Here is a 26,989-nt window from a genome sequence, read left to right on the forward strand (position 1 = left end):
ACGTCTCCTCTTCCTTGCAACCTTCCTTCCAGGCTGCCTTCCAGCGGGTCTTCCCTGGGCCCTTGCAGGTGGGGATGATGTGGCAGCAGGAGTATGATGTTCAGCAAGCCGGGCCGGGTCACATAGCCCAGTGTCTGGGGTCAGCAGCTCCCTCTGCATCCACCAAAGGGCCTGGTTGATGATGCCCTTGGCCAATTGCCTCTGCTCCTCCGTGCCTTTATTGAGGTCATGTGCCACGGAGGCACTGTAGGCCTCAGTGGGGTTGAGGGGGGCCCTCATGATGGCACTCGCCTCCTGAATCATTTTCAGGCTGGCTTCCTCCACTGCCCCCAATTTCTTCTTACGGCCTGGTGGCCTAATATAAAGGGGAGGAGCCTGGCTGGTGGTGCTTGTCCTGGGGAGCTGCTGAACGCCACTGGGCCCGGCCTCCTCCTGGCTGCCACTGACCCCTTCGTCCTGGCTGACAGTGAGGAGAGGATCTGCCACCTCCTGGCTGGTCTCTTCTTCCTGTGTAAAAAAAAGGGACATGTTGGAATATATTTAGGAATATACTCACTCACATTTTCATGCTTGAATCTTATTTTTTGCCTTGAATTTAAACTTGAAAACAGACTCACCCTCTGACCCCTGCAGTTGTCATCCCTGACACCTATTTGTTTGCCCACGATTTTAGATTTTTACTTCCCAGCTTGTATTTTATTAACCAATATCAAGTCAAGAATCAAACAATAATTAAGATTATTACATAACTAGTTATGAAACTACTATACCTCATCATCGTAGAGGCGCAGATCTGCCTCTCTGTCAGCCAGGCCCTCTTCATCCGACTCTGCAGGGCTGTGGTGATCTGGGGAAGTCCCGCTGGGAGGTAGCGTGGAGGAAAGGTTGGGATTCAGACTTGACATTGATGCCCTGCCTTCCAGTTGATCCCGCAAAAATGACATCTGGTTGTAATACCACAGCTTGGGTTCCTTTGGTGGTCTTGCTGCTGCTCCAGATCTTAGCTGCTTTTGGTGAGCTTTGTACGCTCTCCTATATGTGCCCCTGAGGTTGGCAAGTTTATCCTTCACCATGTTGGCACTGCATTCTGGCACCCATGTCCTCATGTATGCTGCTAGCTGTTCAAGTGCTGCCGCTCGTACGTCCTTGTTATGATAATGGTCCTGCTTTGAATCCCACAGGATGGGCATTTCCCTGAATTTATCCAGCAAATGCTGGATAATGTCTTGGCTCTGCAGGAGATCCATTGGGAAATTAGGATTTACTCTTTTTTTTTCTAGATTGAAAAAATAAAAAGAAACCAAAAACACAATTAAAAAAAGCCTCAGCATTTACATTGATAGAATATGTTGTTTAAAAAGTAGTACCTATATAGAAATACAAACACAGTGTCTCTTGTTTAGAAAATGCTGGCCAGCTCTGCCCCATTGGTTGGTTTTAGATAACATTTTTTTTATACATGCCGCCCCTTTGGTTACATTGCAGGAAATAATATAAATCTACAACCATACACAATTATTACAAATGACAGCATTCATCAAGCCACTATTGCATGTGTAGATATCCTGCCCCTCAGCATTGATTACATGAAAGAAACTTCCTAATGACCTCTGTCCAACCAACACAGAACAATACTTGGCCTGATCTGAATACACCCTACATAATTGATAATGAGTCACAGCATTTTTGATCTCTCTATTTTGTGATGTCTACAAAAGCATTTGGGTATGAAAATCACATTCTGGTATCCAAGAGACATAATAGCTTAATAAAACTGTGCAACCAACAGACCAAACCCCCATCCCATTGCTCTACATTTTAGAGCCCGCTGCTGATCCCATGTTTAAATTTCTTACCTGCCTCTCTCACAATCCTCGTTTCTTCCGCTCGCTGAATTAACACGTAACCTACGTAATCACGTCAAGCGCCTTTTATACACTCCGCGTATGTATGAAACGCCGCCCTCGTCACCTTTGCCATGCCCCTAATCAATTGAAAAAGTAAATATGGCGTTAACTGTGTAGGTTCTGGAATCGCGCGAATATTCTCCGCGTAACGTACGTCAATACGTTGTTGGCATTCGCGACACTCCGCATATGCAATAATCCCCGCCCTCATCTCCGCCCCTGACGGGACATTTCCTCGTTTCCACGCCCCTAATCTCTGTGGGAAGGAAAGATGGCGATGTCACACGAGCGGGCACGGAGCTCTCATGGCGCAAGTGAAGGGACAGAGGCTGGACCGTCCCGATCCAGGCCTAAAAGATATAAAGCCACTAATATGGCGTTCGAAGAAATGGTGGAGTTGGTTTACATCATGAGGAGGAAGGATTATGATGGTGAATGTGGGCCCTACAAAACACCGAACCGTAGGAAGTCACACATAATGGACAAGGTGGCAAGGAGAATGAGGAGAATGTTTGGTGTCACCAGGTCAAAGGAGCAACTACGGAAGCGTTGGTCCGATTTAAAATTGAGGGAGCCACATCACATGAAGAAGATACTAAAAATTCTGCGTAAAAGTAAGTCCATATTATTTAAGGGGGGGGGGGAAATGTCTGCAATAATGTGTTGACATGTATTTTTTCACATCTGCCTCCTTGGCCTGCTTGTACTTTTGAACACGTGTAGATACTGTATTGTGTTTATGTCAAATAACAACCTTAAACAAATTTTGTGAAATAGTAAACACGCGTAATATGACATTGTTTAGCAAAAATGTGACGTTACTCCAGGAACAACACACCTGGACATGGCTGACTGGCCCCAAACTTGGTTTTCCAACATTGTTGACTAGCAAAATCACAGAAATTAAATTGAGTGAATGTGACAGGCAAACAAGATTCATTCTCCAAAATGCAAATAAAGCTGATGTTTTAACATCTTGAAATGCAAAGCACCTGTGTCTCAAAAATCTAAGTATATTTATTTGGAGGGTCGACGAGAATTAATGTTTTGGGGTGACATCCATTTGTGTCACTTCTTTGCAAAAAAGGGGCAGGATCAGAGCTTGGCCTAGAACTACGCCAAAAATGGAGGATTGCTGAAAGAATAAACAACCAAAAATCATCATAAATGTATCGTCTATGCAATGTGTGCGATTTATGATATCCAATATCTGTGTGCTGATGAGTATACCTTTTGTTTTTTATTATTTCTTATAGGGGAAAGAAGACGCCAGCAATTGGAGGAGGCAGAGAGGGCCAGACACCCGGAAAATCAAACACCTCCACATGTTGAGCAGGAGGAGGCTGGGGAAGGAAGAGAGGAGGATGTGGAAGAAGAAGAGGATGTGGAAGGAGAAGAGGATGTGGAAGGAGAAGAGGATGTGGAAGGAGAAGAGGATGTGGAAGGAGAAGAGGAAGGAAGAAAGGAGGAAGGAAGAGAGGAGGAAGAAGTTATTTTGGACTTAGAATTTATATCAGATGAAGGGCAAGTGGCGGAAGAACAATTTGGCGAATTGCAAGAAGGTGGATTGATGGATGAAGGAGGAGTCGAAGATGATGGGGAGGTGGTGGAAGAAGGAGGAGTGATAGAAGATGATGGGGAGGTGGTGGAAGAAGGAGGAGTGATAGAAGATGAAGAAATTGGGGATGTGGAAATTATCAGGCCATCAGGTCAGTGTCACCCCTATATTAATAGGGCCAAACATATGCAGATAGGCTGGAAATTATTTACATATTTTGAATGCCAATTTGTTTCTTTTTAGGGGATGAAGATGGAGTAGCACATTTTTCACGTGCAAGTGCTTCTATCATTATACAGCAACTAATGGAGTGCAGCACGGAAATGGACATTATGCAGGAAAGGATGCTAGTCATGGAGCAGAATGTGCGAAATGTCATTTCAGAGTGTAGCACGGAAATGGAGAACATGCGACAAAGGATGCTAGTCATCAACCAAAATTACAAAAATATCATGGACATGATGGGCCGTGTCAAAGACTGAACCACAGAAGCCCATCCCCCGCCCATCCCCCGCCCACAAAACCCTTTTTAATTTTTGTACTTTATAATACGCCAAAATTTCTAAATGCACACACAGTGTGCCAATATGTGCTAGCTGCCATCACAGACTATCTATTGTCTGTGCTTTGTGGGTACAAACCCCTCCTCGATCCTCAAGTAGTTGAGAGGAAGGGTTTGCTCCCACAAAACACAGACATTGATCACCCATGATGTCAGATAGCACATGTGGCCATTTGTCTGTTTAACCAATGACATTTGGCGAGTTTGCACTGAATGTGTGCATTTAGAAATTTTGGCGTGTTCCAGTGTGAAAGCACACCATCCATATGACTGACTGCTGTTATTTTTTTTAATTTTTGTTTGGTGTTGATCTTTTTTGGTTTGTAAATGTTTCCAGTTTCAGATCACAAAACGAACAAAAAATCTCACCTAAAGAAAGAAGTTAACTAATTTTGGTAAAAAATTCAAAAATTTTTGTGTTGTGTTAAAATCTTGTTGAAAAAATTAGACACAAACAAATGACAAGCCCAAAAATTCTTGCGTATAGTTTCAGTGAAATTATTCTTACATTGTGTTTCGATCATTATTATTGATAATCACTGTCAATAAAGACAAAAAAATAAATAATTAAAAGCCAATATTTTGTCTCAAGAATTTGCAGGAAATGTTTTCTGCCTAAAAATACAAATTTCTTGTTAAAAAATGAATAAAAAAAAAAAAAAAATATGAGACATCAAAAGCAGAAAAATGAGTGGCTTCTTATTTCTAGACTGAATACCCAGTTTGTAGATGAGTGAATAATGTGCAAATGTGGTTAGTTAATACATCTGAGTAAGTAAATTTGGCACTAGAAGTGCACGATTTTTGGAGATAACCTGGAAGACAGAAAAATAGAGAAAAAGCAGTAATGACAAACAACTGTATAAAGTCCAATGGTCTAATTATTTATTAGTTGTGAGAATATTCCTTTCTTTGGGGGCCGAATTAGAAAGAAATATGATCTGGCATAGCAATGGCCCCCCGACCCATGAAGTACTCAACATATTTGTCGCGTACCTCACGAGCAGATTGGGGGGCCAAGCCAGCGTGACCAGTGTCCAGGCCAGGAATGTTCTCTGAGGGTAGTCCTGCCTCAGAGCCCATGGAGGCTAGGTACGTCTGGGAGTGCCTGCGTAGAAAATTGTGCAAAATGCAGCAGGCAAATATAATGGTGTTCAATTTATATTCCGCCAAATGTATCGATGTCAGGAACAGGCGGAACCGGTTGCTGAGGATCCCAAAGGCATTCTCGACTACCCTCCGAGCCCTGGACAACCGAAAATTAAACACACTCCTCTCTAAGGTGAGGGTCCTCTGGGGAAAAGGCCGCATTAGGTGAGGTCCAAGGCCGAAAGCCTCGTCCGCTAGGAACACAAACGGAAGTCCTTCCACATTATCTTCATCTGGTGGCAATGCCAGACCACCAGTTTGGAGACGATCATAGAAATCAGTCCGTGCGAACACTCCCCCATCTGACATCCGGCCGTTCTTCCCCACGTCCACATATAGAAACTCATACTGTGCCGACACCACCGCCATCAACACGATACTATGATAACCCTTGTAATTATAATAGTAGGACCCCGAGTGGGGTGGGGGCACAATGCGGACGTGTTTCCCATCTATTGCTCCACCGCAGTTAGGAAAGTCCCACCGCTCGGCAAATTGGGAAGCCACAGACTGCCATTCCTGTGGTGTGGAGGGTAGCTGTGGGGACAAACAAAAAAAGAGATTTAGTACTTTGGCACATAAACATTGCAAACATAATCCTACAAGCATCCTTGTGCAACTTTACATTTTTAAAATAGCATTTGCAAATTATGAAGGGAGAATTTCGGGGCACAAATATATAGGCCCACTTAATTAATAAGAGACTCCACAGCCCTCTGATGGGGACAAAAACACTTTGAAGGGGGGGTGGGGGGTGTTAAAACTGTTTTTAGAAAAAAAAAAAAAAAAAGTGGCATGGTGGGGGTTGGCCCGAAGATAGCATGCTGGACAGGTTAATATTGGGTAAGATCAAAATATGCAGGTAGGCCAAAATAAAAAGAACATGTAAAAGCTGATATCAACATGCATAGTGAGAAAAGGGAACGTTAGTTAAACACACAGCATATCTGGGAAATAAAATAAAAAGTTAGTTTGCCACATTATTAAAGACACATTGTGAGGTTAAAATGAGGAAACTTACCTTCATATACTCCTCGTGCATAACTTTAATGATGGCAGCACACGTGTCCGGTATGATGACCCCAAGCGCCTGCGGAGAGATGCCTGTCGAGAACTTGAGGTCCTGCAGGCTCCTCCCAGTCGCCAGGTACCGCAACGTGGCAATAAGCCTCTGCTCGGCCGTGATGGCTTGGCGCATCACAGTGTCCTGCCTCGTGATATAGGGGGACAGAAGATCCAGCAGACTGTTGAATACGGGGTCCGTCATGCGGAGAAAATTCCTATAGTCATTAGGATTATTCTCCTGGAGTTCCCTAAGCAGAGGCATATGTGAGAACTGGTCACGCTGGCGCAACCAATTCTTGGTCCAGAAACGCCTCCGCCCCCTGTTTCTGGCCAAAGTACTGGAATAATGAACATATCCAGCAGCCATCCCATAAACAGCACCAACTCGCGAAAATTGACGCTGCTGCTCCATCATGGCTTCAAACCGGCCGGCTGGTCAGTCAAGAACACACTCCAACAGAAAGCACAATCAAATCCAGCGGTACCTGCAAAGAACGCACGACACACAGATACGAACGCACAGTACGAATCTGCTAAGCAGAACGAACTGCACGCCTGTACCCGAATGCCAACTACGTACCCACAAGCACACGCACTGAACGAGAAAATACTACCTGCTAAAGCCTGGAGACCGAGAAGCGCGAATCAGCTCTAACCAAACCTTCACTAACACGAGCAAAGCCGTAACTAGCAAAAGCGGAACAGAGGGCGTCGCCATTGACTTTGGCCTTTCCCTTTATAGTGACGTCAAACGTGGATTACGTGCACGCGTTCAGGTCCGCAGGGAAATATCGTCCGCTGGTGTGTACAAGCCAGCGGGCCAAATGAAAAAACAGCCTTGTACGCCGGAAACAGCCCGTCGGACATTTCGAACGGACATGTTTGCTCGTGAGTACTCGGCCTTAGTGTTATAGGTTAAATACACATACACACACTACTTCTTGCATGAACAGTTTCTAAATTTCCAAAAGAAAATGCACAGTTCTAGCATTCTTGTTAACAACTAGGGGAATTCAAAAAACCTACTATATGTATATACTTGAAATTTTTAGTGGATGGTGTGTTCTGCTTTTAGGCATTTTACTCCCCCCCCCCCACTCACCTTGTGCTGAGGTTCCTGCTAACAGCCCTTATGCCCCTTTTGTAGTGTTGAGGGACTTAAAGGAGGGACCAAAGTGTGTAGGGAGCAATACAATCATTCAAAACTGACACAAGTTATGAATGCTGAAGATTTTGACAGAGACTGTACTGTTTGAAGAGAGCAGTGTTTAGAACTACCACCTGTTGTAGACATAAGTATTGCGGGTTCCTCTACAGAATCCAAGCTTTACATTTTTTTTTGTAAAGGTATGCAGTCACATTCATTTCTGCTAGTTAGTGTTAGTTAGTGTTTTAGTCACTTTCAAAGTGGATCTCCCTCAATATCTATTCACATTTCAATCTTGATTACTCTTGTGCCCCTCCACTATCCAGCCCCCATGCTTCTCTCTCCCCTCCACAAGCCAGCTAACATCCCACCCCTTTTAATGGCATTTACAGAATCCCTGACGGTTCTTTCAATGATACTCAAAGAATCTCTGAAAATACCTCTAATAGTACTTTCCGGAGCTCCACGAGATGACACTGAGTTTGACCGCTGACTAAAAAAGGTTTTTAAGCTCCGATCTTTGAAGTGCCTCTTGCTATCCTCCCATCAGCTACCCCTTGCTACAAAGAGCTATAATATCCACCTGCAAGATTGCCTGACAATTCCCTGACCCAGATTGACCCAACTACTCTCTTAATTGGCCCCTACCTTGACTCTTTCCTGGACATGACTACTCTTCTGCATGATATCTAGTGTACAGTTTCCACACTGTAGCTGTGCTGTTCCTGATATCCCATTAATGGGGCAATCCTGAGGGTCACAACCTGGTAACAGTTTTCAGTGGGTCCACTAGGATACTTTCAACTCAGAAAATTTCATCCAGTTTGGCTTGTGCAACTCATAAAGCCTTCTTTTAATCAAGACTGAGAAGATAGAGGGCATTCCTCATGTGTACACTGACTTCCTTGACATTTTGCTAAAAAAGTAGCCCCTTTCCCTATTGGGGGAAGGGGCCCGAGCCTCGAGCTCCCCTGGGGGAGAAGGGACTCAGCTTGTTGATACTCCTGGACACTCGGCCCGAGGCCTGGAGCTGCTTGGACCACAGAGATTAACACCCTATGCTCCTAACTGCCCCCACAGCACTTTTATGGAGATACCATAGGGCAGAGGCCCCAAGAACTTTAGTACACGAAGATGAGTATGTATACTTGCAGCGTGAGTCTCACTCAGAAAGAGACGCATAGGACATGCTTAGTGCCCTAACCTTGCGATACACAGTGAATAATCGCCCCCGTTATTTTTTTAACCCCTATTTTTCCTCATTATTTTGTACCTTTCTGCTTACTATCTGTTAAGTACTGTACCTCCAGCTAATGTTGATGGCTGGAAGCTAATTCCTACAAAGGTTGCAAGGGACTGCATGCTTCCACCAAGTTGGGGAGGTGGGAAGCTGGGAGGGAAGGAAAATGCCGGATCCCTTGATCAGAGCATTGGGAATGCTGGCACCGTTGTGCACTTGTTATTTACTTGGAATAATTTTAAACGAGCACTTGCCATTTATACACCATGTATGTTTAGTTATCTGACTGACAGAAACAATTCAGCACGTGTACTGCTTGTAGAGATGACCCTGAGACCCTACTTTGATAGAGATGATACCCTGCAGATTTGTGCACACAGATTATATCTCTAAGCAGTATATGTTAAATTCCTACTTTGTATTGTGCGGGGAATGCGGGATAAAATCAAGCGTACAGCTGTATTGGACTATCTCAAGGGTCAGAAGGCAGATATCATCGCCTTGGTATAAACGCATGTCACGGGTCATTTACAAGTGGCCTTGAAACGCCCCTGGGTGGGGTGGGCATACCATAGCACTCATACCAACATGTCTAGGGGGTGACCGTGCTAGTTGCCAAATATACTCCTTCCGAACTGGTGTCTGTGGTGTTGGATCAGCAGGGCAGATACCTCTTTATGCATGCCACTGTGGGGGGGTGCCCCTATATTGATTCTAGCTAGCTACATCCCCCCTCCTTACAGGTCAGATGTGGTGATGGAGGGCCTTGCTTACATAGCACAGTACTCATCACTACCAGTGGTGTGGATGGGGGACTTCAACAATACAATGACCCTGACACTAGATCGCCCAGGGTGGGCTGACCCTGGACCGGGTGAGCCATTACACACCAGACTATGTCATACACTGACGGAGTTTTCCCTTATTGACGCCTGGAGACAGAATAACCCCACGACTAGAGCGTACACATGTCTTTCAGCAAGCCACAACACCATGTCCAGGATTGATTTTATCCTTGTTTCTAGGGCCCTGTTGCCTAGGGTTACTGGTTCAGGGTTTGCCCCCAGGATCCTGTCAGACCACTCCCCGTGCTGGCTAACAGTGTCTCTACGGGTTGCCTCCCCAGCGCGACTGTGGAGACTTAATCCCCATTGGTTGTCCGTCCTTACAGACCATGATTCCATAGCAAGAGAATTGCTCTTTACACTGGGATGACTTTAAAGCGCATGCCTGCAAGTTGCAGCTAAATTTCAGAAATTCTAAAGATAAACTATTCAAAACCTGAAGCACTGAATGTAACACTCCCAGACCAGACCCTCACACTGACTAAGAGTTCCCCCTTTATATGGGACTCGCAGGCACTGAGATATCTTGGCGTTTGGCACACTCCTCAGTTAACATCAACTTATGATCAGAATTCCCCCCTTAATTAATATCATTGAGAAAAACTTAAAAAAATGTCATACAGGTTACTTTTCAAGGTTTGGTCATGCGGCCATAATTAAAATGACTATCCTACCTAAGCTACTTCATGCGTACACTACCCATCAAAGTTCCCCTAAATTTCTTTAACTCACTACGCTCTATCCTATTGAAGTTCCTATGGAGTCACCAAAAACCTAGATTTAGATTCAACTTATTAACTAGATCTAAGGAACAGGGTGGGACGAGCTTACCCAACTTCAGAATTTATTTCTACACTTCCCACCTTACTAGAATAATTGATTGGTATTGTCACAAGAATACTAAGGATTGGGTTTAGCTGGGAACAGATTTGAACCCAATACCACTGCAATATTCCCCATGGATTCCATGGGAGAGCTACCCTCTTAGCCTAAGACGACACCCCCTCAAAGGAAACACCCTTGAGGTTTTCCACACGATAGCTAAACGCTCGGACGTCACTTCTTCACTTAGCCTTTTGACTCAATTAAAAGATAACCCTGACTTTACCCCCGGCCTAGGTAACCTGGCGTTTCAACCTACACAACAAAAAGCCCCCCAGCGGGAGACTGTTTCCTTAACCACTTGCTTACTGGGCACATATACCCCCTTCCTGCCCAGGTGAAGTTTCAGCTTCCGGCACTGCGTCACTTTAACTGACAATTGTGCGGTCGTACGACGTGGCTCTCAAACAAAATTGTCGAAAATTTTGAAAAAAAAACACATTATTTTTTACTTTTTGCTATAATAAATATCCCATATTTTTTTTCTCAGTTTAGGCCGATACGTATTCTTCTACCTATTTTTGAAAAAAAAAATAAAAAAAAATAAAAATATAGCGCCTACAAAATAGGGGACATAATTATGATTTTTTTATTATTATTTTTTTTTACTATTAATGGCGGCGATCTGCGATTTTTATCGGGACTGCGACATTATGGCGGACACATCGGACACTTTTGACACATTTTTGGGACCATTCACATTTATACAGCGAACAGTGCTCCAAATATGCACTGATTACTGTATAAATGTGACTGGCAGGGAAGGGGTTAACACTAGGGGACGAGGAAGGACTGACTGGGGGAGGTGACCGATCTGTGTCCCTATGTGAGTGAGTGAGTGAGTGAGAGACTTGTAAAGCGCAACACATGCGAACTGAATTGCATCGTACAAGGGACACAGCATCGATCTCCTCTCCCTGACAGGACGTGGCTCTCTGTGTTTACACACAGAGATCCATGGTCCTGCTCAGATACTGGGCAATTGCCGGTGCCCGGCAACAATCGCGGCCGCCGGGAACACGCATCGCGCCCCCTAGTGGCTGTGAAAGACGAGGACATCATATGACGTCCTGTCAGAACAATAGAACTTTCGTGCCGCCGTCAATTGACGGCAGCTGGTAGTTTAGTGGTTAAAAGCAAAATAAAAGGTTGTCTCACGCTCAAGACAGGGAAAGACCTACCACATATGTCCATTTGGTCCTATCCAGGGAAAATAAATCAAAGGAGCTTAGATATTTTGACAGCCAGTGAGGTCTGCTGTCAAAATACAGTAGCGTTGGTGGGAGATTTGTCCATCTGTATTGTTAGTATGAACAAAAATAAAATCAGTGTATGGTCAGCATTAGTATTCCCCCTATCAATAAGGCAGATTTTTAAAGTAATATATTAATAAGTCTAATAATGAAATGTTGTCCAATATATTTTCTAAACATGTGTAAACATCTCTAAATATGCCTAGACGCTAGGGGCCAGATTCACATAGAATTGGGCTACGCTGCGGCGGCGTAACGTATCCCATTTACGTTACACCGCCGCAAGTTTTCAGCGTAAGTGCTTGATTCACAAAGCACTTGCCTGTAAACTTGCGGCGGTGTAACGTAAATCCGCCCGGCGCAAGCCCGCCTAATTCAAATGTGGCGGGGACCATTTAAATTAGGCGCGTTCCCGCGCCGAACGTACTGCGCATGCTCCGTCCCTAAAATTACCCGACGTGCATTGCGCTAAATGACGTCGCAAGGACGTCATTGGTTTTGACGTTAATGTAAATGGCGTCCAGCGCCATTCACGGACGACTTACGCAAACGACGTGAAATTTCAAATTTTGACGAGGGAACGACGGCCATACTTAAAGCGGGATTCCACCCGCAATTATTATTCTTTTTAAAGTCAGCAGCTACTAACAGTGTAGCTGCTGACATTTACTAAGGACACTTACCTTGTCCTACGTGCCCGCGCTGATGGCCCCCCCCGATGCCAATCCCACGATCGATGCAGGTCCCGCGCCGCCATTCACACTAGGGGAAACAGGCAGTGAAGCCTTACGGCTTCACTGCCCATTTCCTACTACGCCTGTGTGAGTCTCGTGCCGGCTTGTGAATGGGCGGCTGCTCTCTGAGAACACACACAGTTCCCAGAAAGCAGCGCGCCCCATTCACTAGGAGAAGAAGAAGAAGAAAACATTCCGCGGTGCCGAAGAGGCAGATTACGGACTTCCGCATAGCAACAGGTATTTCGGGTGAGTATAATTTTTTTTTTTTTTTCACTTTTATTTTATTTTATTTTTTTAATACTTTTGGCCAAATGTTGTTTTCCTGGGTGGAACTCCGCTTTAACATTGGCTAGACCACCTAGAGGGCAGGTTTAGTTTTACGCCACGTATCTCTATGGAAACTACGTAAATTTACAGCAACGGGCAAAGCGTACGTTCGTGAATCAGCGTAACTAGTCATTTGCATATTCTACGCCGACCGCAATGGAATCGCCATCTAGCGGCCGGCCTAGAATTGCAGCCTAAGATCGGACGGTGTAAGTCAATTATACCTGTCGGATCTTTGGGAGATCTATGCGTAACCTGATTCTATGAATCAGGCGCATAGTTACGACAGACGGATCTCAGAGATACGATGGCATATCAGGAGATACGCAGTCGTATCTCTTTTGTGAATCTGGCCCTTGGTGCGTTTAGCAATTGAGCATTCATTCATCTCAGTAGCCAGAATCCATTAATATTCTGACCATTGGAATGAAACGCCCAAATTCTTGATGTGCCTGAACGCACCTAAAAACATTTAAAAAACCAGGACTTTAGACATGTTTTTAATGCTGTTTTTCTTCTATCAGGAAAAAGGCGTTTAGAAGAACCTAGGTTGTATGAACCCTTGCACACCTGATGTGACACTGTAAATGGACCATCTTGAGCAAAGCCATATTAAGATTACAAGGATAATTTCATTTACACAGGCATTTTTCCCAGATAGGTATGAAGCATCTTAAAATACCATCATAAAAGTGCTACAAAATGTTTTACGTATGACATTGTTATAATTCCAGAAAATGTATAATTTACCTGTGCCAACAGGATTGTGCTCAAGCTGCAAATACTTTTCACTGTGGTCTTGTTTTATAGACTATATATGGTAGAATACCATCAACTTTACCATGATACATATATATAAATATAAATGTACATACAATATTATCCATGTCTGCGTTTGAAAATGTTCTCTGCTCACTAAAGTTCCAAGGCTGCCAAGGATCTGATTAATAAGTATGTCTGGACTGACCTCCCCTCTTCCAGACTTACACAATAACATGGAGCTATATTCATGTATTCATACTATTAATTCATAATGTTTTTATTTCATTTCATCATTTCAAGATTCATTATATACATCCTGTATATTACTAATTCCATTAATATGTATATATGAACAAATACAAAAGAGGGCTTTTCATGTACGTTTGTCAGCATGGTAACCATATTCATCATTGACCTATTGCACCAAGCTCTATGTTACTATATTTACTGTCGACAACAATAAAAGTAAAATAAGTCATTGAACACAACTATGTCACCGCCACATTGTTCACTGTATATGCCAATATACAGGCTGAATTCTTGGCACTTAAAACACTGCAGTAGTCAAGAGGGATTGATTTACTAAAACCAGAGGCCCAGATTCAGGTAGAATCGCGCAATATTTGCGTGGGCAAAGAGCAAAAATTTTTCTCTGCACCCACGCAAATATTGCGCTTTGCCCGCGATTCACGGAGCAGTTGCTCCGTAAATTGCGCGGGCGATATGCTAAATAGCCCTGCGTAAGGGCGCCTAATGTAAATGATCCCGCCGGGGGCGGGAATCATTTAAATTAGGCGCGCTCCCGCGCCGAGCGAACAGCGCATGCTCCGTCGGGAAACTTTCCTGACGTGCATTGCGGCAAATGACATCGCAAGGACGTCATTTGCTTCTAAGTGAACGTGAATGGCGTCCATCGCCATTCACGGTTCACTTACGTAAACGACGTAAAATTTGAACGTCGCGAGCGGGAAGCGCAGCTATACTTTAGCATTGGTTGCGCCTGCTATTAGCAGGAGCAGCCTTATGCTAAAGTGGCCGTACGGAAACTCCGTACCTTGCGTGCGCAGGGCCCGCGCAACTTTTGTGAATCGGTGGTAGTATGCAATTTGCATACTATACGCCGATCACAATGGCCGCGCCCCCTAGCGGCCAACGCAAGAATGCAGCCTGGGATGTGAAGGCATAAGGAGGCTTATGTCTGTCACATCCTAGGCTGCAGTCGGTGTAACGAGGTTCCTGAATCAGGAGCACTCGTTACACCGGAGCAAGTAAGCCCTTGCGCCGCGCAACCTATGGTTGCGCGGGCGCAAGTGCTTCTTGAATCTGGGCCAGAGAGTGCAAAATCTGGTGCAGTTTTAGTAAATTAATCCCTTAGGCCTTGTACACACGATCAGTTCAAACTGATGAAAATGGACTGAAGTTCAGTTTCATCAGTCCAAACCTACCGTGTGTATGGCCCATCAGACTTTTGTCCTTCAGTCCAAAGTTTTAGAACTTGCTTTAAAATCGGACTGATGGACGCCTGACCGAGCGGTTGAAACCGATGGTTAGTATGCAAAAGCATCGGTTCAAAACCGGCGCATGCTCAGAATCAAGTCGACGCATGCTTGGAAGCATTGAACTTTGTTTTTTTCAGCACGTCGTTGTGTTTTACGTCACCGCGTTGGACTCGTTCTGATTTTGAACTGATGGTGTGTAGGCACATCAGACCATCAGACTTCAGCCTTCAGTCTGTTTTCATCGGATGGACTAATCGTGTGTACAGGGCCTAAGTGTCTGGGTAGATCCAGGGCAGGAGAAAGCTTTGGGAGCAGGCTGGTTGAACTTCCTCCAAAAACATCTGATAATGGCTCATTGTACTGCTACAAGAAAAAAATGGGAATATTTGGGACTTTAGATGAGACGCAAGGGAGGGTTTGCACCTCCATCCCTAATTGCTATGCAAAAAAAGAAGGGGGGAGGGTGGGACTTTGAATGAGGTGCGTGGGGTAGAGCCAGACAAATCCATATGTATATTGTGACAGGAAGTTTGGTAAATCTGTGGGTGTTGTCACAGACGGGACATACATTTCTGCCTTGTTTAGACAATACACCAATTGTTATTAGGTGTCGGCTGCAAACGTAGCCAGAAAAGTCCGTTGGAAGACTTCAGCTGTTCAGAATGAGGCAATTAAGGCCTCTATAAGTAGTTCAGAGGATTACCATTAATTTGCTGCATGCTGAGGCAATCAAAAGACTATTGTTTTTCTGCTGTATGACCAGCACTGTCTACCCAGCAGTAGGCTGTGCTAGACTCCATAGATAGGTTCCTGTGTGGAAGGTAGACGCCCAAAGTGGCCAGGGTTTATTTTAGGTTTGATTTTGTTTATGCTGTTTGAATGCTTGCACTTGTTTCCAGCAAGATGGAAGAATAAACCAAAATCTTTGTTTTCAACCGTCTTCGACTGCCTGTCTGTATAAATTCAGTGTGTGGTGAACTCATCCAAGGGGTCACACACCCCACTACCGAGCTAACCCCTTACAATATGTAAACAATTATATTTATTATTAGACCAAAATAGGGCAAAGATCAACCCATATAAATGCATAATAGCACATAGCATATCAAATACAAAATAACAACATACATATTGTGAATTATAACCAACATGACACAGACAATACATATTATACATCACAGTCCCCCAAATGGAGTAGATATTGACATTATATCAGGGTTGGTAAAGCAATAAAACCATCTAGAATCATAAATATGAAGTGGATGCATCAAAATAAGCTTGATGACGTTTCATGGACTTCTATCCACTCATCAGGAGCAAGTGCATCGATATACTAAAAGGGGGATAAAGATCGCAATTATAGTTTGATATAACTACCAACTGGGGGGGGGGGGGTTGTGGCATAGTGATAAACAGATAGACGGCCATAACTAAAAATACTCACATAAGAACTATACAGCTACAAGGACCCTATAGAGCAGTGGTCATCAACCCTGCCCTCAGGGCCCACTAACAGGCCAGGTTTTATGTATTACCTTGGGGAGATGCAGACTAGAATACTGCAATCACTGAGCAGCAAATGATATCACCTGTGATGTATTTCAGTTATCTTGCAAACCTGGCCTGTTAGTGGGCCCTGAGGACAGGCTTGATGACCACTGCTATAGAGTATCTGCTACCTTCTGTATGTTTTAAAGTGGAACTACACTGTATGTGAGCACTAGGGACGAGCTTTATGTTCGGGTCGAACATGAGTTTGACTCGAACATTGGCTGTTCGCCGAACAGCGAACAATTTGGGGTGTTCGCTGCAAATTCGAAAAACCACGGAACACCCTGTAAAAGTCTATGGGAGAAATCTAAAGTGCTAATTTTAAAGGTTAATATACAAGTTATTGTCATAAAAAGTGTTTGGAGACCCCACCCCCTCTGACACAACACAGGTTTCCCATTGCATCAGAGGGTGCTTGGTCACCCGTACATGTCACTGGGTAACCCAGGCGATTCCCCTTGTGTCTCTGGCCCCGCTCTCAGCTATATAAGAGCTGTCAGGCTGGGGGCACGTCATTCGTCTGGCGCCTCCGGTGGAGGCAGGACAGTGTGCATCGTATTCTCGCTGGAGATCATCACTGGAGATTGAGAATAGATTATATCGCTGGAGATTGAGAATGGATTACATCGCTGAAATCTTTTTTTAATATTTTTATTTTAATAAAGGACTTGTCCCAAGCCGTCTCCTGTCGTTTTTAAAATGTTGACACTTTTTTGTGAAATGGTAGAGGTACAATGTACCCCTTACCAATTCACATAGGGGTGGGTGGGATCTGGAGGTCCTCTTTGTTAAAGGGGGCTTCCAGATTCCGATAAGCCCCCCGCCCGCAGACCCCCACAACCACCGGCCAATGGTTGTGGGGATGAGGCTCTTGTCCCCATCAACATGGCCATTTATTTGCCTTGATACAGGTCCCCTGGGGCAGGACCCAGGTCCCCAAACAATTTTTATGACAATAACTTACATAATAACCTTTAAAATTAGCACTTTTGATTTTTCATGTTCGTGTCCCATAGACTTTAAAGTTTTTTGCGTGTTCGAACAAATTTTTTGGCTGTTCGCATGTTCTGCTGCGAACCGAACTGGGGGGTGTTCGGCTCATCCCTAGTGAGAATCACAAACCCTCCTTTTTCTCCCTCAGCCTTCTAGGACACATTACAGGTGGGACCCTTCACAAAGCGTAGCTCACACATGCTCAGTAGACATGCATTTTCGTCCGAATTTTGGGTATTTTCGTTATTGTTTTAACAAGCGAAAATGAACGCGCAGAATCCGAAATCCAAAAAATCCGACATAAAAAATGCTTTATTTACATTTTCGTTGCTACATAGATAGGAGATTCGACCTGACGGTGACAATAGCAATCTGTGTCTATTGAACCTGTGGTCGAATGTGCCTAACCTTAACTCTATTAGTCCAAGATTATTCTACATTGAGAGGAAATATTCGACATTATAGAGACAGTGTTGGGAGTAGACCATTCGACATGAACGATAAAGATTCGACGAAGCAGCGAAAAACATACAAATGTCAAATCTGTCATTGAAGGCTTATGGTGTCCGTCGAATGTTCTAAGAAGATTCGATAAGCAACTAAACTGTACAACGCCGCAATCGTACAATTCCGGTCAGATGCTCGGCCCATAGGCTATAGAAGAATTTGAATGTTGGTTGCCTAGTAATAGGCGAAGCCCGGCTTCCCTCTTTTTGGGCTTCCCCAGTGACGTAGCAGAGGGTACGTCAGAGGGGGCGGGGTCACGTGACGGGTGCCCCTGCCTCCTCTATATAAGTAATGTCACACAGCCCCAGCGCGTCATTCCGCTGGGCTGTGTCCGGCGATGAGGAGGTCGGGGATGCTGCGCTCCGGATGGATCGTCTCAGCGATGGATCGAAGATGACCCGGATGCCGCAGGATCTTCTCATCGCGGGAGATCACCGTCGCAGGATGAGGACAACGCTGGAAGCCGGGAACGAGTGGATTTTTCAGCGCTGGAGTTTTTTTTAATAAAGGACTTTATTCTACGGTGTCAGTGTGTTTTTTTTACAATACTTTTCACTTCCTTCGTGAAATGGTAGAGGTACAGTGTACCCCATTACCATTTCACACAGGGGGGGTCTTACAGATTCTGATAAACCTCCCGCCCGCAGACCCCCACAACCACCGGGCAAGGGTTGTGGGGATGAGACCCTTGTCCCCATCAACATGGGGACATCCTCCCCATGTTGAGGGCATGTGGCCTGGTGCGGTTCAGGAGAGGGGGGGCCGCACTCTGTCCCCCCTCTTTTCTGCGGCCGGCCGGCCAGGTCAACGTGCTCGGATAATGGGTCTGGTTATGGATATTTAGGGGGAACCGCACGTCATTTTTTTTTTAATTGACGGCGGGGTTCCCCTTAATATCCATACCAGACCTGAAGGGTCTGGTTATTGAATTTGCGGGGACCTTTTTTTAAAGTTCGGGTTCGGACCCGAACCCGAACATCCAGGTGTCCGCTCAACTCTAATTACTAGTCATATAATATTAGAATTCTTCTATAGATTGTAGGCGGAACATTCTACCGGAAATGTACAATTGCGGCATCGTACAGTTCAGCTGCTCCATCGAATCTTCTTAGAACATTTGACAGACACCATAAGCCTTCAATAACAGATTCAATTTTAATTCATTCGGATTTTCGGATGAATGCATTTTTTAACTAAACAAAATAAATGAAAACGAATTTCGGGAGTAACTAAATAAATGTATTTTTCGGACGGAAACGAAAATCCGAAACAAAATATTTCAGTGTGCACATGTTTAACCACTTGACAACTGGGCACTTAAACACCCTTAATAACCAGACCAATTTTCAGCTTTTGGTGCTCTCACGTTTTGAATGACAATAACTCAGTCATACAACACTGTAACCAAATGAAATTTTTGTCCTTTTTTTCCCACAAATAGAGCTTTCTTTTGGTGGTATTTGATCACCTCTGCGTTTTTTTTTTTTTCCCGCTATTAATGAAAAAAGAACGAAAATTTTGTAAAAAAATGAATTTTTCTTCATTTCTATCATATCATTTTGTAAAAAAGTAATTTTCCTCATACATTTGGCCTAAAATGCATACTGCTACATATTTTTGGTAAAAAAAAAAAAAATTTGGATATTATTTAGTCTTGGTGAAAGTTATAGGGTCTACAAGCTTTGGTACCAATTTCTGAAAATTGAACAATTTGATCACACCTGAAGTACTGACAGCTTCTCTCATTTCTTGAGACCCTAACAAGCCAATAAAGTACAAATACCCCCCAAATGACCCCTTTTTGGAAAGTAGACATTCCAAGGTAGTTAGTAAGAGTCATAGTTAGTTTTTTGAAGTTGCCATTTTTTCCCACAATTCTTTGCAAAATTAAGATTTTTTTTTTTTTTTTTTTTCATACCAATATTGTCATTATAACAGGTTATTTCTCTCACATGGCATGTATATTCCACAAATGACACCCCAAAATATATTCTGCTGCTCCTCCTGAGTATGGCGATACCACATGTGTGAGACTTTTACACAGCGTGGCCACATACAGAGGCCCAACACCGAAGTAGCAACTTCAAGCATTCTAGGAGCATAAATTACACATCTAATCTCTCAACCACCTATTACACTTTTGAAGGCCCTGGAGCACCAGGACAATGGAAACGCCCACAAAGTGACCCCATTTTGGAAAGCTAACACCCCAACGTATAATCTATGAGGCATAATGAGTCTTTTGAACAGTTCATTTTTTTGCAGATGTTTTTGGAAAATGTGGAAAAAAAATGAAAACGCATTTTTTTTACACAAAGTTGTCCATTTATAGGATATTTCCAACACATAGCATGTACATAGCAAAAATTACACCCCAAAATATATTCTGCTGCTCCTCCTGAGTATGGCGATACCACATGTGTGAGACTTTTACACAGCGTGGCCACATACAGAGGCCCAACACCAAAGTAGCAACTTCAAGCATTCTAAGAGCATAAATTACACATCTAATCTCTCAACCACCTATTACACTTTTGAAGGCCCTGGAGCACCAGGACAATGGAAACGCCCACAAAGTGACCCCATTTTGGAAAGCTAACACCCCAACGTATAATCTATGAGGCATAATGAGTCTTTTGAACAGTTCATTTTTTTGCAGATGTTTTTGGAAAATGTGGAAAAAAAATTAAAACGCATTTTTTTTACACAAAGTTGTCCATTTATAGGATATTTCCAACACATAGCATGTACATAGCAAAAATTACACCCCAAAATATATTCTGCTGCTCCTCCTGAGTATGGCGATACCACATGTGTGAGACTTTTACACAGCGTGGCCACATACAGAGGCCCAACACCGAAGTAGCAACTTCAAGCATTCTAGGAGCATAAATTACACATCTAATCTCTCAACCACCTATTACACTTTTGAAGGCCCTGGAGCACCAGGACAATGGAAACGCCCACAAAGTGACCCCATTTTGGAAAGCTAACACCCCAACGTATAATCTATGAGGCATAATGAGTCTTTTGAACAGTTCATTTTTTTGCAGATGTTTTTGGAAAATGTGGAAAAAAAATGAAAACGCATTTTTTTTACACAAAGTTGTCCATTTATAGGATATTTCCAACACATAGCATGTACATAGCAAAAATTACACCCCAAAATATATTCTGCTGCTCCTCCTGAGTATGGCGATACCACATGTGTGAGACTTTTACACAGCCTGGCCACATAGAGACCCAACATCCAAGAAGCACCATCAGGTGTTGTAGGGACACAAATTACACATCCAATTTCCTTACAATCTATCACATTTTTGAAGGCCCTTCATATTTCTAACACAGCATGTACATACCAAGAATTACACCCTAAAATACATTCTGCTGAGTAATGGGTACAAAAAAAAGGATTACCTGTGTTTTTAGTAGTGCAATTGTCCACAGGAGGAGAGCCCTGATCCAGGCAGCAGGCAGGGACGTGGTCAGCGACAATGAATGGAATTGTCCAGGCAGCAATATTGTTCATAGTCGGTACATAGCCAGCAGTGCCAAAATATTGGTCCTGGTAGTAAGGCCAGGAAAGAATGGGGACAGGGGTAGAGGCTTCTCCCACCCAAATCTCTTTGAAGCCTCCGGGCAACCAGACCCTAATCTGGGAATGAGAAAACTAAAAAATTAGTTTTTTCATCCAGAAAAACAATTCTGGAGCCCCTCACATGTGTGAGACTCCTGTGTTCCCACTAGCATAGCAGGGTAAAAGATCAATCCAAGGGGCAGGCAAAAAACGTGGTCAAACAGTCCAGGGTCAATTCCAGAGCAGGCAGATGTAGGTACAGTTTAGGGTTAGGCAAAAGAGTGGTCGTATAACAAGCCAGGGTCAGTTCCAGAGAAAGCAGAGGTATTTTTAGCATTAGGCAAAATCGTGGTCGTATAAAACAGTCCAGGGTCGGTAACGGAGAAGGCAGAGGTAGGTACAGTGCAGTGGCATAAGGGGTGTGGAGGAAAATGACAGGGAATTTGAATTTTGTTTACCTAATAATTTTCAATAGTGTGGTAACGGCGGAAACATGCACCTAAACAGAGGCCTGGTTGGGAGGGACAATCGGGACAATAAACTGTTGTGTCTCTTCTGACTCCTCCTCTGGCGCACACCCGACATTTCTTCTGACGGGCTGCACCTGTTCGACGGGGGGGGATTTTGTCAGGAAAGTGCCGTTCGTGAAGTCTGCTCACGCAATCAGTGCGAAGAATGTCTGGTGGCATTTCAGGGAACAAAAGGGCGGTGATAACGTCTTCTTGGTAGAGTAGATATGGAACGGGATTCTGTGTTGCTTTTTTGTAGATAACATAAGAGTTATAGAAGGCCAAACTGAAAAAGTAAATGGACACTTTTTTATACCAGTGACGGGATTTTCGGGAGGGAAGATAGGGTTCAATCATCTGGTCATTGAAGTCTACGCCACCCATAAATAAATTGTAGTCGTAGACACAAGATGGTTTCTGCACTGGGCCGCTTCTTTTGGGGACTTCCACGTAGGTGTCATTGTGGATGGTGGTGAGCATGTGGACATCTCGTCTGTCCCTCCACTTGACAGCCAATAGCTCCTGGTTCCGTAAAGACGTCGTCTCTCCTCGTCTCAGCTTCTGATTCACCAATTTTTGGGGGAAGCCCTTTCTGTTTATTCTCACTGTGCCACATGCTGGGGTGTCTCTCCGGTAAAGATTTCTAAACAGGGGCAAGCTAGTATAAAAATTGTCCACGTAAAGGTGGTATCCTTTTCCAAGTAGTGGATAGATGAGCTCCCAGACGACTTTTCCACTTGTTCCGATGTATTCGGGGCATTCGGGGGGATGTAGTTGGGAGTCCTTCCCTTCGTAAACAATGAAGGAGTAGATGTACCCCGTGTCTCGGTCACACAGTTTGTACATCTTCACCCCATATCGGGCCCTTTTGCTTGGGATGAATTGTTTAAAGCCCAGCCTGCCGTGGAATTTTACAAGGGACTCATCTATTGAAATATTTTGTTGAGGGGTATATAACTGGGGGAATTTTTCAGAAAATTTTTTTTGAAGTGGCCGAATTTTAAATAATTTGTCAAAAGCAGGGTCATTTCGGGGAGGGCACTGGGTGTTGTCATTATAGTGGAGGAACCGTAGAATCATGAAGTATCGGGATCTGGGCATACGGGATGAGAAGACGGGCATGTGGTGGATGGCTTTGGTAGACCAATAGGCGTACCCTTTGTTTTTTTTTGAGAGACCCATATTGAAGGTCAGGCCTAAGAATATTTTAAACTCCTCTACGGTCAGGTCTCTCCAATGAAAGGGGCGGGCATAGCTGGAATCGGGGTTGCTTAGAATAAATTGCTGAGCGTAGAGATTGCACTGGGCCACAATAGATGACAATAATTCGTCTGTAAAAACTAAATGAAAAAAATCAATCGTGTCAAAATTATCGGTGTTCACCTGTACACCTGGTTGGGCGGTGAAAGGGGGGATACTTGATGCTCCAGAATTCGAAGGCAGCCACAGGGGGTTTTGAAGGCCATAGGGAAGGCTGGCATGGCCCCTATCCCTTTGGGGCAGAGAGGACACCCTACTGGTGCCTGACCTTTGTTGCACTGCTTGCGGGGTGGACGGCACTGCTTGCGGGGTGGACGGCACTGCTTGCGGGGTGGACGGCACTGCTTGCGGGGTGGACGGCACTGCTTGCGGGGTGGACGGCACTGCTTGCGAGGTGGACGGCACTGCTCGCGAGGTGGACGGCACTGCTTGCGAGGTGGACGGCACTGCACTAGTAGTAGGCTGCTCCACGCCAGAACGCCTTCTTTTAACGGGCACAGGTTCCTCCTCTGAATCAGTATCAGACCCGCTTCCTGTTACGGGCTCATAGGCCGAATCGGAATCGGACAGAGACTCCTCACAGCTGTCATCAGACGCCCATAGTTTCTGGAAGGCCTGCTCGGTTGTAAAAAATGTTTTTGCCATACTGGTGGCTAGTGAGGCTGGACTGCAGAACACTGGTGGGCACTAGTGGCACTGCAGTGGCGCAGGTGTAACTGATGGGCAAATGTGGCACTGGTGTGGCTCTGGTTGCACTGCTGTGGCTCTGGGGTCACTGATTAGCAGGCGGCACTGGTGGGCACAGGCGTCACTGCAGTGGTGCAGGTGGAACTGGTGTGGCACTGGTGGGGCACAGATGGCACTGGTGGGGCACAGATGGCACTGGTGGGGCGCAGATGAGCACTGGTGGGGTGCAGATGAGCACTGGTGGGGTGCAGATGAGCACTGGTGGGGCGCAGATGAGCACTGGTGGGGTGCAGATGAGCACTGGTGGGGTGCAGATGAGCACTGGTGGGGTGCAGATGAGCACTGATGGGCACAGGTGGCACTGATGGGCACAGGTGGCACTGATGGGCACAGGCGGCACTGATGTGGCTCAGATGACACTGGTGTGGCACTGGTGTGGCTCAGATGACACTGGTGCGGCACTGGTTTGGTACAGGCGGCACTGGTTTGGTACAGGCGGCACTGGTGTGGCACAGGTGGCACTGATGGGCACAGGCGGCACTGATGGGCACAGGTGGCACTGATGGGAACAGGCGGCACTGATGTGGCAAAGATGACACTGGTGTGGCACTGGTGTGGCTCAGATGACACTGGTGCGGCACTGCTTTGGTACAGGCGGCACTGGTTTGGTACAGGCGGCACTGGTGTGGCACAGGTGGCACTGATGGGCACAGGCGGCACTGATGGGCACAGGTGGCACTGATGGGCACAGGCGGCACTGATGTGGTTCAGATGACACTGGTGTGGCTCAGATGACACTGGTGCGGCACTGGTTTGGTACAGGCGGCACTGGTGTGGCACAGGCGGCACTGGTGTGGCACAGGCGGCACTGGTGTGGCACTGGTGTGGCACAGGCGGCACTCGTGGGCACAGGCGGCACTCGTGGGCACAGGCGGCACTCGTGGGCACAGGCGGCACTTGTGGGCACAGGCGGCACTTGTGGGCACTTATGGGCACAGGTGGCACTTATGGGCACAGGTGGCACTTATGGGCACAGGTGGCAGTGTTGTGGCACTGATGTGGCAGTGTTGTTTTACTTTTGTGGCACTGGTGTTCACTGGTGTAGGACAGGTGGCACTGTTGGGGCACTTGTGGGGCACAGGTGGCACAGATGGCACAGATGGCACTAGTGGGGCACAGATGGCACTAGTGGGGCACAGATGGCACTGCCTGGGGCACAGATGGCACTTCCTGGGGGACAGATGGCACTTCCTAGGGGACAGATGGCACTGCTGGGGTAAAGATGGGGCACTGCTGGGCACTGCTGGGCACTGCTGGGCACTGCTGGGGACTGCTGGGGATTGCTGGGCACTGCTGGCACTTACTATCGATTTGAAAAAATCTCTCTCCTCTCCTCTCACGCTGCAACGGTGTGAGGAGAGGAGAGAGATGACCTGCATGTGACCCAGCTTGCAGGGTTTGTTTACAAATGTGATCGCGCCGTCATTGGACGGCGCGATCACGTGGTAAGGAGCCGCGTCCATTGGCTCCTTACCGCGAGTGCTGTTGCTGCGGGTCCCGTAGACCCGGCGAGCACCGGCGATCGCGTGTGCGCGCCCGCTCGGGCGCGCACAACGCAGTCTCTGGGAGGACGTACATTGACGCCCTCCTAGAGTACAGTAACCGCTCTGTAGCCGTATTTTGGCTATAGGGCGGTTACCAACTGGTTAATGCTCAGTAGGACCCCGATGGTGATACTATCCATCATCTAATACAGAACCCCCAGATCAACTGGTGGCAGTAAAAAAAAATAATGTATTTCTCAGGGAATACTGTAGTATCACAGTCTACAATAAATTAAGACAAAAATTTGCATTTAGTATTAAACAAAGTAATCAAAAAATAATCACATTTCTCACACTTTCTGTGTTCAAAGTAGTGACTCACTTTTCACATGTCAATGATTTCAAAGCAAGTGGGTGCATTTCCCATGGTGACTAGATAGTATCACTAGATCACTAGATAACCCAGATTTCATAAATTTCCATGTTTTTAAATGTTTTAAAATCATGCTATTATCAAATCTTTTTTGACTATGTATTTATCTTTTGTACAATAAATGAATGTTTGTTTTTCAATATACATACATATTTTTTTATCATTTTGTTTGTTGCCCAAAAAATCCCATCTTCAGAGGTTATTTCAATTTTTTTAATTGTACAAGGGATGATGGCAACTACATGTCCCTCTACATGAGCCAGCCTATTTCAAGCCGATTGAAGAATTGGCTCGGTGAGGACATCGCTGGATCCCTGGACAGGTAAGTGTCCTTATATTAAGTCAGTATCTACAGCAGACTTTTAGCTGCTGGATTTAATTTTTTTTGGTGGAGACTGGAGCTCCTCTTTAAGGTCATGCTATATAACAACCCACCCACTTTAGTTGATATGTATTTGTAGAAAAGGTGGCAACTTTATCTGGAGAATCTGTAAACTCTATAGTGAAGTATTACAAACATTCCTTAGGAAAGAGTGCAGAAATGCATTCATCATATTAAGGGGCATACTTTCAGTGTGGATGCAGCCATGCTAAATAAATATTAAACGATGATACAATTGTCATTACTGTATACATTCTTGCATACATATTTATATAAAAAAAATTGAAACGGTTTTCACTTATATTTCTGCATTGTCTCACTCTTTTACTCTCTATAACACTATGATCTTTTGATTTCATTAAAATGTGATTTAGTGTCTAAAATTGCTTTATGATCTATTCAATTATTTAATATCTATGTGCTTTTTTTCAACTGCCAAATGAGAATTTAAATATATTTTGCTTGCATTGCAGTTATAAAACTGTGAAACCAAGGAGAAAAAAAAGAGAAGTCCCCAGTGCAAAACCTGAGGAGAAAAAAATATTATCTTAATGATCTTATTTGAAGCAGCCTTACAGTAGGGCCAGGTTCACACTGGTCCGACATTGGAAGC

The sequence above is a fragment of the Rana temporaria genome, chromosome 4 (genome assembly GCF_905171775.1).
Source record: "Rana temporaria chromosome 4, aRanTem1.1, whole genome shotgun sequence".
NCBI lineage: Eukaryota > Metazoa > Chordata > Amphibia > Anura > Ranidae > Rana > Rana temporaria.